Source organism: Camelus bactrianus, chromosome 13 (assembly GCF_048773025.1).
Source record: "Camelus bactrianus isolate YW-2024 breed Bactrian camel chromosome 13, ASM4877302v1, whole genome shotgun sequence".
In the NCBI taxonomy this organism is placed as follows: Eukaryota; Metazoa; Chordata; class Mammalia; order Artiodactyla; family Camelidae; genus Camelus; species Camelus bactrianus.
In genome coordinates this window covers 8,119,169-8,132,633 of record NC_133551.1, presented here as the reverse complement: position 1 = coordinate 8,132,633, position 13,465 = coordinate 8,119,169, and the positions used below count along the sequence as shown (strand labels likewise).

The 13,465-nt window shown below is 43.6% G+C and overlaps 1 protein-coding gene across 6 annotated transcripts in view; it reads right to left on the bottom strand.

Moving 5' to 3' along the window:
- LOC141579551 (uncharacterized) overlaps positions 1–13,465 on the bottom strand; it is a 139,538-nt gene that overhangs the window by 64,927 nt on the left and 61,146 nt on the right. For 5 of the 6 annotated variants that reach the window (XM_074376034.1, XM_074376028.1, XM_074376027.1 and 2 more), the window contains one exon: positions 12,890–13,013. The gene's annotated coding sequence lies outside the window, so the exon portion shown is untranslated. Of the gene's footprint in view, positions 1–310; positions 945–12,889; positions 13,014–13,465 lie in introns of those variants that run through there. The other variant, XM_074376031.1, reaches the window with a different exon arrangement.

The window sequence follows — 13,465 nt, the reverse complement described above, 5'->3', positions numbered from 1 at the left end:
AATTCACAGCCCGGGCCCAGACCTCCTCTTTGAGCTCATGACAATGCACTTAGATGTCTCAAAGGCAACTCGAGCTCCACCTGCAAAGAGCTGACTTCACGGTGCTCCTCCCATAGCCGTCCTACCCAGGGCCCCTGGTCGGGGGGCAAGGTCTCCCTGCCTCTCCCAGCTCAGGCCCATCACTCACAGATGTGACTGGACCCCACCTTCAGGGCCCAGATTTCCTCAGTCACCGAGTCCCACCACCCACACCTGACCTACCATGTACTCACTGGCACTCACTCAGTACTGACTGTGTGCTGGGGACCACGCTGCACACTGTGCACACGTTATCTCACTGGATCGCCACAGCAGTCCTGGGAGGTCGGTACATCACTTCTTCAATTGATTAGATAAATTGTTTACTTCCTTGAGTGCATCATCCAAAGTGACACAGCTACTCAGCCACAAAACTGGGACTGAAAACCACTTGAAAATTCTACACTCCTACACCTGGCAGCCACCCTAATCTGACTCATCACATCACCTCCTGCAGAGCCTTCTAAATGTTTCTAAGCATTCTACAAGACAAAAGTGATCTACGAGAGCACCCCACTCCCCTACTTAAGATCTGTCAATGACGGTCCACTGCCCTTAGGAGAAAGCCCCACCAGGCCTGAGCACAGCCCAATGGCCCGGCATCCGCGTTCCCTGCGCGGCCTCGCCGCCTCACCCACCACACAGATCTACACGTGCCGTGTCCAGGACAGGGATGCTGACTCCGTACAATCCGGGGCTCGTCTCACTCAAACAATGATCACCTTCTTCAGTGTTCACCCTCTTCACTGCTGACGGTCAGAAAAATATTTTCTCAGGATGAATCAATATCTTTTTCCTTACAACTTCCTGTCATTGATAATGAGCTCCATCCAAAATACAGAAGACCTAATTCTCAGTCTCCTTATCTGTAAAGTGAGAATAACAAGGAAATATATGAAGTTTTAAGTGAAATAATATACATGTGAGGCTGAGGGACAATTCCCAACATACAGTAAGCACTCAATATGTGCTTACTTAATATTAATAGGAATATATTGCATTCCAGCAACCTTAACTCAATGTTTTATGGCTTTGTCCAACAGACTACAGACAAACATTTGGACGAACACCTTTGAGCAGATCAGCCCAAGCGTGCTGGGAGAGGTAAGCACTGACTCCAGTTACAGCTGCAGCCAACCAGCACTACGGGGCTGGGGCAGTTTGCTCAAACTCTTACATGTTGCTTGAGAATTTAGTTGTCATTAATGAATAAAGACAGGTGTTCTTTAGTCAAAATTCCTGAAACATATATCTTCAAAGATTGATGCAAATTTGATTTCAAGTACAACACTCTCACTAGAAATTATTTGAAAATGATAGTCTTAGCTCCTCTGCACATCAAAAGGGCATGATCTTAATGTATCTGACTACACCAAAAGTGTTGTTTAAAGGAATTTAAGATGAAGCCATCCTAAATAAGCTCTCAGTATCATCTTCACAAAGCCCCACCCAAGGGTCTCATTTCTCACTTCCACATAGGTGTTCAGGTAGCTTAACCTGGGTCTTGGTTTCTTATAACACGGGGGTGGGAAGAGTTGTGGATAGATTTATGTAGCAAATATAAACCTAGAGTATTTGCTGTGTAGAAATCCTAGAAATAAACAAATTAATATATAGTCCTACCCTCAAGAAGCTCAGCCTTTCCATTTACAACAGCATTAAAAATAAAATGAGAGATACATTTAACAAAAATTTACAAGATTTGTACATTGAATATTTTGATGTATCATCAAAGTAATACTTAAAAGATCTACATATATGGAACACATCCCATGTTCATGGAATGGTAGACAATATTGTTAAAAATGCTAAGACTCCCCAAAGTGAGTTACATATTCAGTGGAATCCTTATCAATATTCCAGCTGACTTCTTTGCAAAAATTGAAAAAGTGATCCCAAAATTCATATGGAAGTGCAAGGGGCCCAGGTCAGCCAAAACAATCTTGAAAAAGCAGAGAAAAGTTGGAGGACTCACTTTAAAGGGTACTAAAGCTATAGTACTAAGTCAGAATGGTACTGGCATAAGTTTGGGTAAATAAATCTATGAGACATAATAAAAACCCAGGGGGAAAAACTTACATTTACAGTCAGTTTTCCACAAGGGTGTCAACAACACTCCATTGAAAGAATAGTCTATTCAACAAATGGTGCAGGGAGTGCTGAGTATCTGCAGGCAAAAGAATGAATCTGGAATCTGGACCCCCATATTTTAAATAAATAAAAATTAATTCAAAATTGATCACAGACAGAAACGTAAAAACTAAACCTATAAACTTTCTAAAAGAAGACACAGTATAAATCTTTGTGGTCCTAGGATAGGCTTTGGTTTCCTAGATACAATAAGAAGAGCACAAGTGATAGAAGAAAAAAGCAGATAAACTGGACTTCATGAAAGTTAAAACCTTTTTGTTACAAATTACATCATCAAGAAAGTGAAATGACAGGGGAAGGGGGTATATCAAGTGACAGAGTGCATGCTTAGCAAGAAAAATAAAATAAATCAGTACATCTAATTACCTCCCCTGTAAAGAAATTGTTTTAATGCTTAAAAAAACTAAAGTGAAAGGACAATCTGCAGAATAGGAGAAAAATTTTGCAAAGCATGTATCTAAGAAGAGACTAGTATTCAGGATATATAAAAAATGCTTACAACTGAACAATACAAAGAAAATCGACCCAATGTTTAAATTTGCCAAGGATTTAAATAAATACACAAATGGCCGATAAGCACATGAAAAGAAGCTCAGCATCACTAGCCAAATCAAAATCAAAATGAGTTCTCATTTTACACCCACTAGGACGGTTTTAATCAAAACATGGACAATAACAAGTGTCGTTGAGGAGGCAGAGATACCTCATTTGCGGCCAGTGGAAAGGGACAATGGTGCAGCTTCTTTGGAGAAGTCTGGTGTTTCCTCAAAAGGTTAGAGTTATATGGCTCAGCAATTCCACTCCTACATGTAGAGTCATCCCTCAGTATCCTCGGGGGGTTGGTTTCAGGAACCCCCCACCCTGGATACCATAATCCAAGGATGTTCGAGTCCCTTTACAATCAGCCATCTGGATCCATGAGGTGGAAATTACAGATATGGCGGGCCAACTCTACAGCCAACAGAATGAAAACATATTCTCACAAAAACTTGCACATCAATATTCATGGCAGTATCATTCAGAGTAGACAAAGGTTACAAACAATATCCATCCATCAATGAACGGATAAACAAAATTACCAAGAATAGGCCCACAAACTTTTGGTCATTGAATCTTTGACAAAGGAGGTGAGAACATACAATGGATTAAAGACAGCCTCTTCAGCAAATTGTGTAGGGATAACTGGACAGCTGCATGTAAATGAATGAAGTTAGACTACTCCCTCACAGCATACACAAAAATAAATTCAAAATGGCTTAAAGACTTAAACACGTAGACAAGACACTATAAACGTCTTAGAAGAAAACATAGGCAAAATATCTGACATACATCTCAGCAATGTTCTCCTAGAGCAGTCTACTCAAGCAATAGAAATACAAGCAAAAATATACAAGTGGGATGTAATTAAACTTACAAGGTTTTGCACAGCAAAGGAAACAGTAAGCAAAACTAAAAGACAACCTATGGAATGGGAGAAAATAGTTGCAATAAATGAGACTGACAAGGGCTTAATTCCCAGAATATATAACACCTTTTACACTTGATAAGAAAGAAAAACAAACAATTCAATTCAAAAATGGGCAGAAGGCCTAAAGAAGCTTTTCTCCAATGAAGACATACAAATGGCCAATAGGCACATGAAAAAATGCTCAATATCTTTATCAGAGAAATGCAAATCAAAACTGCAATCAAATATCACATCTCACCAGTCAGAATAGGCATCATTCAGAAGTTCACAAACAATAAATGCTGGAGAGGCTGTGGAGAATAGGGAACTCTCCTACACTGTGGTTGCAGTTTGGTGGAGCCATTGTGGAAAACAGTACAGAGGTTCCTCAAAAGACAAAACATTGACCTCCCATATGACCCAGCAATCCCACTCCTGGGCATATATCCAGAAGGAATCGTAATTCAAAAAGATACCTACACCCCAATATTCAGAGCAGCACTATTTACAATAGCAAGACATGGAAACAACCTAAATGTCCACTGACAGATGACTGGATAAAGAGGTTGTAGTATATTTGTACAATAGACTACTATTCAGCCATAAAAAAATAATAAAATAATGCCATTTGTAGAAACATGAATGGACGTGGAGAATGTCATTCTAAGTGAAGTAAGCCAGAAAGAGAAAGAAAAATACCATATGAGATCGCTCACATGTGGAATCTAAAAAAACAAACAAACAAAAAGATAAACTTATCTACAGAACAGAAACAGACACAAAGACATAGAAACCAAACTATGGTTACCAGAGGGGAGAGGGTGTGGGAAGAAATAAATTGGGAGTTCAAGATTTGCAGATACTGAGTATGTATAGAGTAAACAGCAAGTTTATACTGTATAGCACAGGAGAATATATTTAATAACTTATAGTAACTTATGTTGAAAAAGAATATGAAAATGAATACATGTATGTTCCTATATAAATGAAGTGTTGTGCTGTACACAAGAAACTGATGCAAAATTATAAACTGACGCAACATTATAAACTGACTAGAATTCAATGAAAATATTTTTAAATAGAGAAAAAACGAAAAAAAAAAAGAAAAAGGATATTATAAAACCAAAAGAATAAAGTACTGACTGAGGCTACAACATGGATGAACCTTGAAAGTTTATACTAAAATAAGCCAGACACAAAAGGGCAAACAGTGCCCTTTTAGGTGAACTGTATCTAAGCCTTTATTGTACTATTCCAGTAAATTTTCTGGAAGTTTGAACTCTCAAAATCAAAATAAAATGTATTATTCATTAAAAACCTAAAATGATTCCTCACAGGAGGGCTTTAATTATTAAATGCAGAAATGCATGTAAAGCTCCTGGAACAACACTTTGCACGTCCACACACAGTCACTGCTGTCACTGCCACTCAGAGGGTGGTGCCAGCGCTGATGAGGGCTGCCTCCAGGTGCTCCCCTGCAGAAAGGAGTGAGGGCCTGGGCTCTGACAGGAAGGGTGACCGGGAACATGGGTTAGACAGAGCCACGCCCCAGACTTTGTATTACCCAACTTTCTTATACAAACTGCTCCATGTAACATAAACACGCTACAGGGATGTATCTTACGACACAGGGAATATAGCCAATGTTTTACAATAACTATAAATGGAGCATAACAATAAAAATTGTGCAACTATTGTACACCTGAAACTTATATCATATTGTAAATCAGCTATAATTTTATAAAATGTTAAAAAATAATTTTAAAATGTTATCACTTCAGTATTCAATTCGGTTTTTAAGTAACTAATAAACAGCTTAGAATGTATAAAACATTTAAGTGTGATAAGTTTGTTTACATATTTATTTACTTTCAGCCTCCTGCTAAAAGAGAAATTAAACAATTTTTAACACAGCTTAACAACCATAACAACAAAAAGACAAAAGTTAGAGTGAAGAGAAAATGGAGATTCAATACTTAAATGAAACCAGGGGGAAGAAAACTCATAAAAACGAATGCCATGAAGTCAGGGTAAGTGTTAAAGGCCAACTAGAAATTCAGCCGTAAGATTCTTGGCAGCTAAAACAAAAAGTAAAAGATGATGGGGCGGGTGGTAGAGCTCAGTGGTAGAGCATGTTCTTAGCGTGCACGGGGTCCCGGGTTCAACCGCCAGGGCCTCCTCTAACAGATAAATACACCTAATTACCTACCCCCCCAAAAGAGCCCCAATGAAAAGAAAAAGAGAAATTTCTTTCCTAAGAAAACCTGATGTTAAATTTAGATTAAATACTTGAAAAAAAAAAAAAGAAAGAAAAATAGAAAAAGATGAGTGACACAAGCGATAATGCCCGTGAGATAAATCTGCGGTGGCTGCTGGCACGTCCCCATGTCCCACGTGGGAAAATCTGAAACATCCTTCTCACCACTCAGAGTCATCCTCAGCCCACCACACCCCTCTCCCTGTTAAATGCAGGAGCACAGGCAGGGCCCGGCCTTTGCTCTCTCTGTGTCAACACAGTGAGACAGGATGGAAGGGGCCAGAGCACAGCCATTCAATGAAGGCCACAGCAATTAACATCAAAATGGTGAAGGATTCAAACCCCAGTAGGCCTTGAGGCTCAGGATGAAGAGATTTTACTTCTAGCAGATCTTGAGCTTCATTATACACCCGTTGTAATAGTAACATGGTGAATAACACGCCCCAAGGCACCATGGCCATCCCAAGGCTAGCCACAAAAGGTCAAAGGGTGGGAAATGGCCAACTCCCTGGGAATCCCAGCCCCTTGCCCTTAGGCTGCTCCTTCTAATTATTAGCATATAAAACAACCAAGCCCATGAAAACCAGCAACACAGCGCCACCTCGCGGTCATCACTCTCTCTCCCTCTTCGGAGAAGGCCCACACTTTGTCTGTGGAGTGTGTACCTACTTTTAATCTGAGCACCCAACCCCCACACCTCGTGGAATTTCTCCTGCCTTTCAATGTGTCTCTGTGAATAAATCTACCTTTACTCAACAGTTGCTTTTGAAACCTTTCCTGCATGAAGCCAAGGACCCACGTCTGGTGGGGCACATTCCAGGGGCTCAACCAAAGCCTGGGACACAGCCCTTCCCATGCCCCACATATGTTTTCTTGTATCAACAGGACTGGGATGTGAAGGGAGCTCTGAGGCCCCAGCTAAGGGACAGAAGTAGCCCCCAGGACCAAAATGGCGGGCAGCCCCTCCCCCAGCAGGGGCCCTGAGGTCAGCCCGGTTCTCTGTGGTTCTCTGTTGTGCTGACTCCCCAGCCAGAGAGCGTTCTCCTAGGCCTGTCCCCACAAAACCCTTATCTCCAAAATGCAAGCACATCATGTCACAGTCCTCTTATTCAACCAGGAAATTTTCAGCCCACTTTTTCCTTCCCTAGTAAAGAATCTATCTGTCCTCCCTCCCATCCCACCACTTCTTTTTTGTGAGAACTCTGTACTCCCCATTCACCATCCTGAACGCAGGTGCCTTGCTGGCTGGGACCGAGATATTTCAGTCTCACACAGCCTGCATCCTTTCACTTTCCCCTTTCTACCTTAAAAAGCCTTTCCTGAGTCTCCCACCCCTCTGATTCTGAACTTCACAAAGTGCTGAGGTTGCATGCAGTCACTGTGTGCATACCTCCCAGGTTTTGACTAGGTTTCCTTCACAAGATCTTCATTAAGGAGCTTCATCAAGAAGTTTAAAGAGTCTTTTCTTACATCGGAGTGGAGGAGCCTGCATAAAATTTAAATGGCCTTGAAGAGAGAGTAAACCAGGGACAGAGAGGTCATAGGTCTTAGTCAACAGTGTCACGAGGCAAAATGTTCTTCGAAGGCTCAGAGTGGCTTCTGAACACGGAGTCGGGAGGGAGGAGGTGCCAGGCTGTGAGTGGGATGAGTGACACTGGATACGCTACCCCAGCTGGGGAAGTATTGGATTTTGTTCTAGTTTTCCAAAGAATTTCTTACCACCTTTTCTCTTATTGTCACATACCATTTCCTACGGATTAAGAAAATCAATGTCAGTCATTTGGGCCACTTGGTAGAAGCTACACGATGCCATTCACAGGGCTGGGATGTAACAGCCACACCAGTCTAGGTTGAAAGACCAGTAGGGGTATTTCCAAGGTAATCACGGGCATGCAGCAAACTCCCCAGCTTCAATTACCTCATCTCAAAATTGGGGCCAATAAAACTACCAAGCAAAGTGCGTGATGATTATGGCCGACATCTGTTTACTAGGTAAGTGCCCGTGACAGCTGACACTGGATTAGGAATGAATATGATCAACGAGGCACAGTCAGCCTGGTTACATGCACCCTGCCTTCATGCCTTGGTGCAGGAGCTGAGTTTGTTTAGCTGAAATGAACGCCCCCAGAGCAGCCCTGAAGGGAAAGCTCCCAGCTCTGCACGGCGAGGCGTGTTCCTTTCCTTCTCTGAGCTGATAACAGTTTGCAGTCGTCTGTTTTTACATTTATCCCTTTAGTACCTGCCTCCCCTCCGGAGTTTTTGCTTAAGCAGAACAGGTCCAGGTTTGTGTTGCTGCCTGCCGGATATTCTGGGCTGGGAGACAGGCGACTCCACGTCTGGCTCTGGTGCTGAACGGAGAGGGCAGAAATCCCAGGGGCCCATGCTGAACAGAGGCCCCTGCACCCAAAATTATGGTCTGACTTTGGGCAAATTACACCGTCTTCTTTACCCTAAGATTCCTCATCTGTTCATGAAAATAACTGCCCATGGCATGTAGAGTTTCAAGGATTAAAGGAAATCACCAAATTCACAACCTATTCAAGCGGCTACCAGTACGTCCTCAACAGGCACATGCTACCTTTACAGCTGTAACACACGCTAAGCGGGGCGGAAGGACACAGTAAACACTGCTAAGTGCCTGTTAAGTGTTTCATGTGTGTTATAATACTGTTTAAAACTTACAACAAACCCAGGAAGAAACGAATATTATAATGCATATTTCACAGATTCACCAACAGTTTAATGGAGGTTACACTCTAGTCCAAGGTCCTTTGGTGAGGAAATGGCGATTTAAACCTGAATCTGAGCCCAGGCCTGGGCTACACCTCTCTCCAATCCACCTCACCACTTGCCTATGAAATCCACCTGTCCAATACACGTTTGCACAGGTCAGCTCTTAAATGCAAAGTGTGCCACCGTTTGTCAATGTTTGTTAATTACCATAAAGTGCTCTCAGAAACCGCTACAGAAAAGACAGGTTGACCCACATCCCTGCCAACAAAGAAGAGATATTCTGCCTTGCGTTCTCCTGTAATGTGCAGAAACCCTTCCCTACACCACCAAATTCAAATGTATGCTTCCTCCATGTTTATGTTTGCACACGGCTTATTAAAGTAGAAGGTACCTGCAGTAATTCCATCTCGTTTCCTTTGCAAGATTCCAGATTATCCACAATCAGTCTGTGAATGAAAATACTACAATGTGAATTAAAATACTACAACCATGTCAGTAAACAAAGAATGCTGAAACCAAGTCATCAAGGCTGCCGCCACCCCCCAGTGCGGACAGACCTGAAGCCCAGCCTCTACAGCCACTCACAATGCTGCCCTCTGAACAGACTGAGAATAAGAAGACAGGATAATTGCCCTAGATAGCTAGGTGCTTGTCTAAAGAATGAATCCAGTGAGGTCAAATGATACATACAAAGGCACTAAATTTTTTAACTTGAGATGCCTGGATTTCTTTAGATAAAAAGCAATCTTTTATTGTTCCAACTCCCTGGTCTTTGTTGTAAAGCTCCTATATAATCCTAGTTCCTCCCCTACTTCTTGGGAGCAGTCCCTCAGACAGATTTGAAGGCTGTCATCCCGCCTCGAGTCCTCCCGCCTAATAAAGTGTAACTCTAAACTTTCAGGCTACACATTTCTTTCAGTCGACAAGTCCCAGAATAGACACAACTCATCAATTCTGTAATGGAACACACTGGATCAGGAACCAAAAGCGTGTTCTAGTCCAGAAAAACTACGGGTCCCTCTTTCTTTCTGTCATTATACAATCCCACCAGAACTCATTAATTTGCTGTCTGCTCATCTGGCAACCAAACTCAGAGAAGAGTCAACTCAGCAGAGTGCTCTACTCGGGAGAACACCCCGCAGCAGCACTGCAGGCTACCTGCCCTCCCGCACGCTCTGCCGACCCCTAGTGTCCTCCGTGGAGACCAGGCCAACAGAGGTGTTCCCAACAGCTGCAAAGTCCCACAGATTAAATAAAAGCATTATATTTTCTACGATATGTTATGTATATTACCATTTCTGAAAACAGCTTTGCCAGAAGCCCAAATTTTCCACATTAATCTGCATAGGCAATTCCGGCCCCCAAGGGAAAACAAGTCTTATGAACATGCTAAGGCCTCCAAAGTCCTCTCCAGGACCATCAACCAAACTGCCTGCAGGCCTAAAGCTGCAGGCAGCTACATGTCTGTTTTTAAAGCAACCCCTTCCTGCCCTCGGGCGCTACAAAGTCCCTCTATGCCCTCCCATCTCAGGGTAAGAGCAGCCACTGCAGAAACTTGCAGGGCAGCACTGACAGGACTGGACACAGAGGATCAGAGCTAAACTAAGCCTTCTGATGACACGAGCTTGTCACTGTGTCATTTTACAGATGAAGGTATATATAGAGAGGTGGGGTGATCTTGCTCAAAGTCACACAGCTAATAAGTTGCAAAGTCTATAACTCAGCTCCACCCTCTGGCGTGACGCTCCAGCTGGGACACCCACAGGGTTCTCTCGTGCCTGCCTGACCAGTCCTTTACTGTCACTCATAACCCACCACAGTGTCTGACCCTAGCCTGTCTTTTCAGCCTCATCTCCCTCTAGTTTCTCAGGAACAAGGCTGCTCAGGCCACTGTGTGACTTCCGGCTCCCCAAACCCTCAGTGCTCAGGGTGGTCTTGCCTGTGCAACCAGCACCCTGCTCAGAGGCTCTTCCTTCCCTGCAGGAGGACGTTTCCACTCTCCGCAGGGACACCCCCTCTGGGAAGCGCTCTTCTCCCCCTCGGCACGGCAGGTGTCCCAGGCCACATCCCGAGCTGCCCCATTAGGACTGCCTGTGCCCAGGTCTGCTAGTCAGACCAGCAGCCTCAGAGCCAGGGATTATGCCCGGGTCTCCCTGCAAACATACTGCCCGCCTCACAGCCCCCAGCCAGTAGGTCACCTGGAAGTCACAGCAAGTGCCCCACCCAATCCCGAAATCTCTTCATTTGCCAGCACCGCTGATGACTGGTCTCCAAAGTTTGGTCAGTTTCACACAAAACAGCAGCTTCCACTGAAGCTGAGGGTTTTCACTTCTGCTCCCCATCCTTAATGGAAACGTCAAGGGAAACCAAAAGACCTTTTCTCAACCCTTTTCTGATGACACATTCCCACCCACATTACTCACATGCTCAAGAGTTTTGGGTCCACGTGATTTCGTTTCCCTTATGCTAAGTGGCTCAAAACACTGCAGGATTCTTTCTCTTTTGAGAGTATTTGTTTGTACTGAGTTTATTGACTTTAATCTCTTTTTGTCTCTCTCTTAAGTGTCCCTAGCAGTTGCCACTTCTTAGCCCCTTCAGCAGCCTCCCTCCCATCATCTAGTCTAGGAAATCATCTGTGATGAGGGGCCCGGGGGCAGTCACAGAAGATGGAACAAAGGTACAGAGAGGCTACATAATTTGCCCGAGAAGATCAGCTTCAAGCCCCAAAACTGTGTGTCACGTCCCTCTGTTTAACACTTATGCTAAACTAGTTAACTTTTTATAGATTATGGTTATAAACAGATGAGGTATCAAAATACATAGAAGGACACACATCAACTCTAAGATGTTTATTAACTCCACTATTTTGTTTCTATTTATTTTATTTCTATTAAAAAATATTAGGAACCTCTGCAGTGAATATAACAAAATGTTAATGGGTGTTAAATCCAGAATATAGAGGCGTAAGTGTATCATTACTCATAATTATTTGTATGCTCACAAGACAAAATGATTTGAACGTCTCTCTCCCCTCCCCCTACTCGCTACTGGCTCTCACCTGAGCTCCCAGACCACACATATAACAGCCTTTCAATTTATCCACAGCTGAACTCATCAGCGTTCCCCCAAAGCTCCCTCTGCAGCTTTCCCTGCTCAGAGCACAGCAGGACCATCATTTACCTCATTAATCCACCCAGAAACCTGGGCCTTACTCCATCCTACCTTCACAGACATCATTCATCCTTTCCTTTTTACCATCTAAACATGCCTAAAATCTGTTCGTTTTTTCCCGGTGACTGTCCCACTGACTGTCCCACCGCTCAGGTAGAAGCCACCAACACTGCCCACCTGGACTCACGAGTCTCCCAAGTGGCCTTCCAGCTGCTCTCCCCTACTTGACACAAATTGGATTTTGTCACTCCCTTTCTTTTATGACTCTTTTCAAACCTAGTGTTCTTAGAAGAAACTCCAAGTTCTTCACATGGTGAAGGTGTTTGCCATGAAACTGTCAGCTCAGGGAGGGCAGGACCCCCCTCCTCCTTGGCCCTCCTCTTTCCCTAAGCCCCGCCCTCTCCCTCGGCCCCGCCCTCTGGCACAGCGCTGGCTCAGGAGGACCTGCTGAGCTACACCATCCTGTATTCTAACCCTGGTGTTCAATTCTTAGCAAATTGCTTCACTTATCCATACAAATCCAAGGTAGATTAGAAAGATTTTAGATGTTGAGCTAGACTATTGATTTGGGGATTTTGCACTAGCAACCTGCAATTACATGTTCTAATGATTCTGTCTTCTTAAAACAACACCCAGATTTAAGGAGTTATTTGTGGAATGTCTTCGGAGTAAAAGGGACTGTACTTTTACAGACTTTATGTTGTATAACATGAACAACACGGACAGGGTCACAAATGGAACTGCCTCACAAGTGACAGAAGACAGGTGAGAGGCACAAAGCAACAGGTCGCAAAGACGGTAAGAGCAAATTTGTTTTACCAACACCCCCAAAAATGCCTGAAAGAACCAAAAATTCTGAATTTTGAAAGTAAAAGATTATCATATAGTGAAATAAAATAAATAATCCTCTTCATCAGGGTTTCAAAATCTGACTCCAGATTTTTTAGCAGGCCATACTGAATCCTAGCACAGAAAAATCAGATGGACTAGTGGTGAGTAAGTTCCAGGAAAACTGCAGTAATTCCTCCACTTGTGTAAGGACATACACTCACCTGCCGAAGGTGAATGTAGACTGCATTCTGGAGAAATTCGGAAGCTTCCAGGCTCCGCTTCTGGATGCCGAGGACACGGACAGCTTGGAAGCATGCTTCTAACTCAGTCACCGGAATTCTTACACTGCAGGGGGAAAAGGAGGCCCTCAGTCGATAGCAGAGATGTTCCTGTCGTGTATCACAGGCCGTGCCTCAGGGACTCAGTGCCTTGCAGCAGCCCGGCCCCAGGCGAGGACCCGAAGCGTGGCCCACCGAAGCAGGAGGTGCACTGTGCTTGAGAAATCCCATCCCCGATGGGGGCAAGAGGGGCTGGTGGGGTTGAGTGAACCTATAAATGCCCACAGAAATATGCCTGCATTCATTCAAGTGATACAAGCAACAGTAGCAGGCTATTTAACAAAATTTCAATTTTCAGTGGAAATTTTGCCATTCCTTTCCGCTTGTCCCCTGCACTCTGAAACAGGCTTAGGCTCTCTCACACCTGCAGCTCTGAAGCAATAGTTGTGAAGTCATTTTACTTTGCTGCAAGTGTCCTCGCTCCCCGTGTCACTGTGTCTGTCCTCTCTTAACACAGTC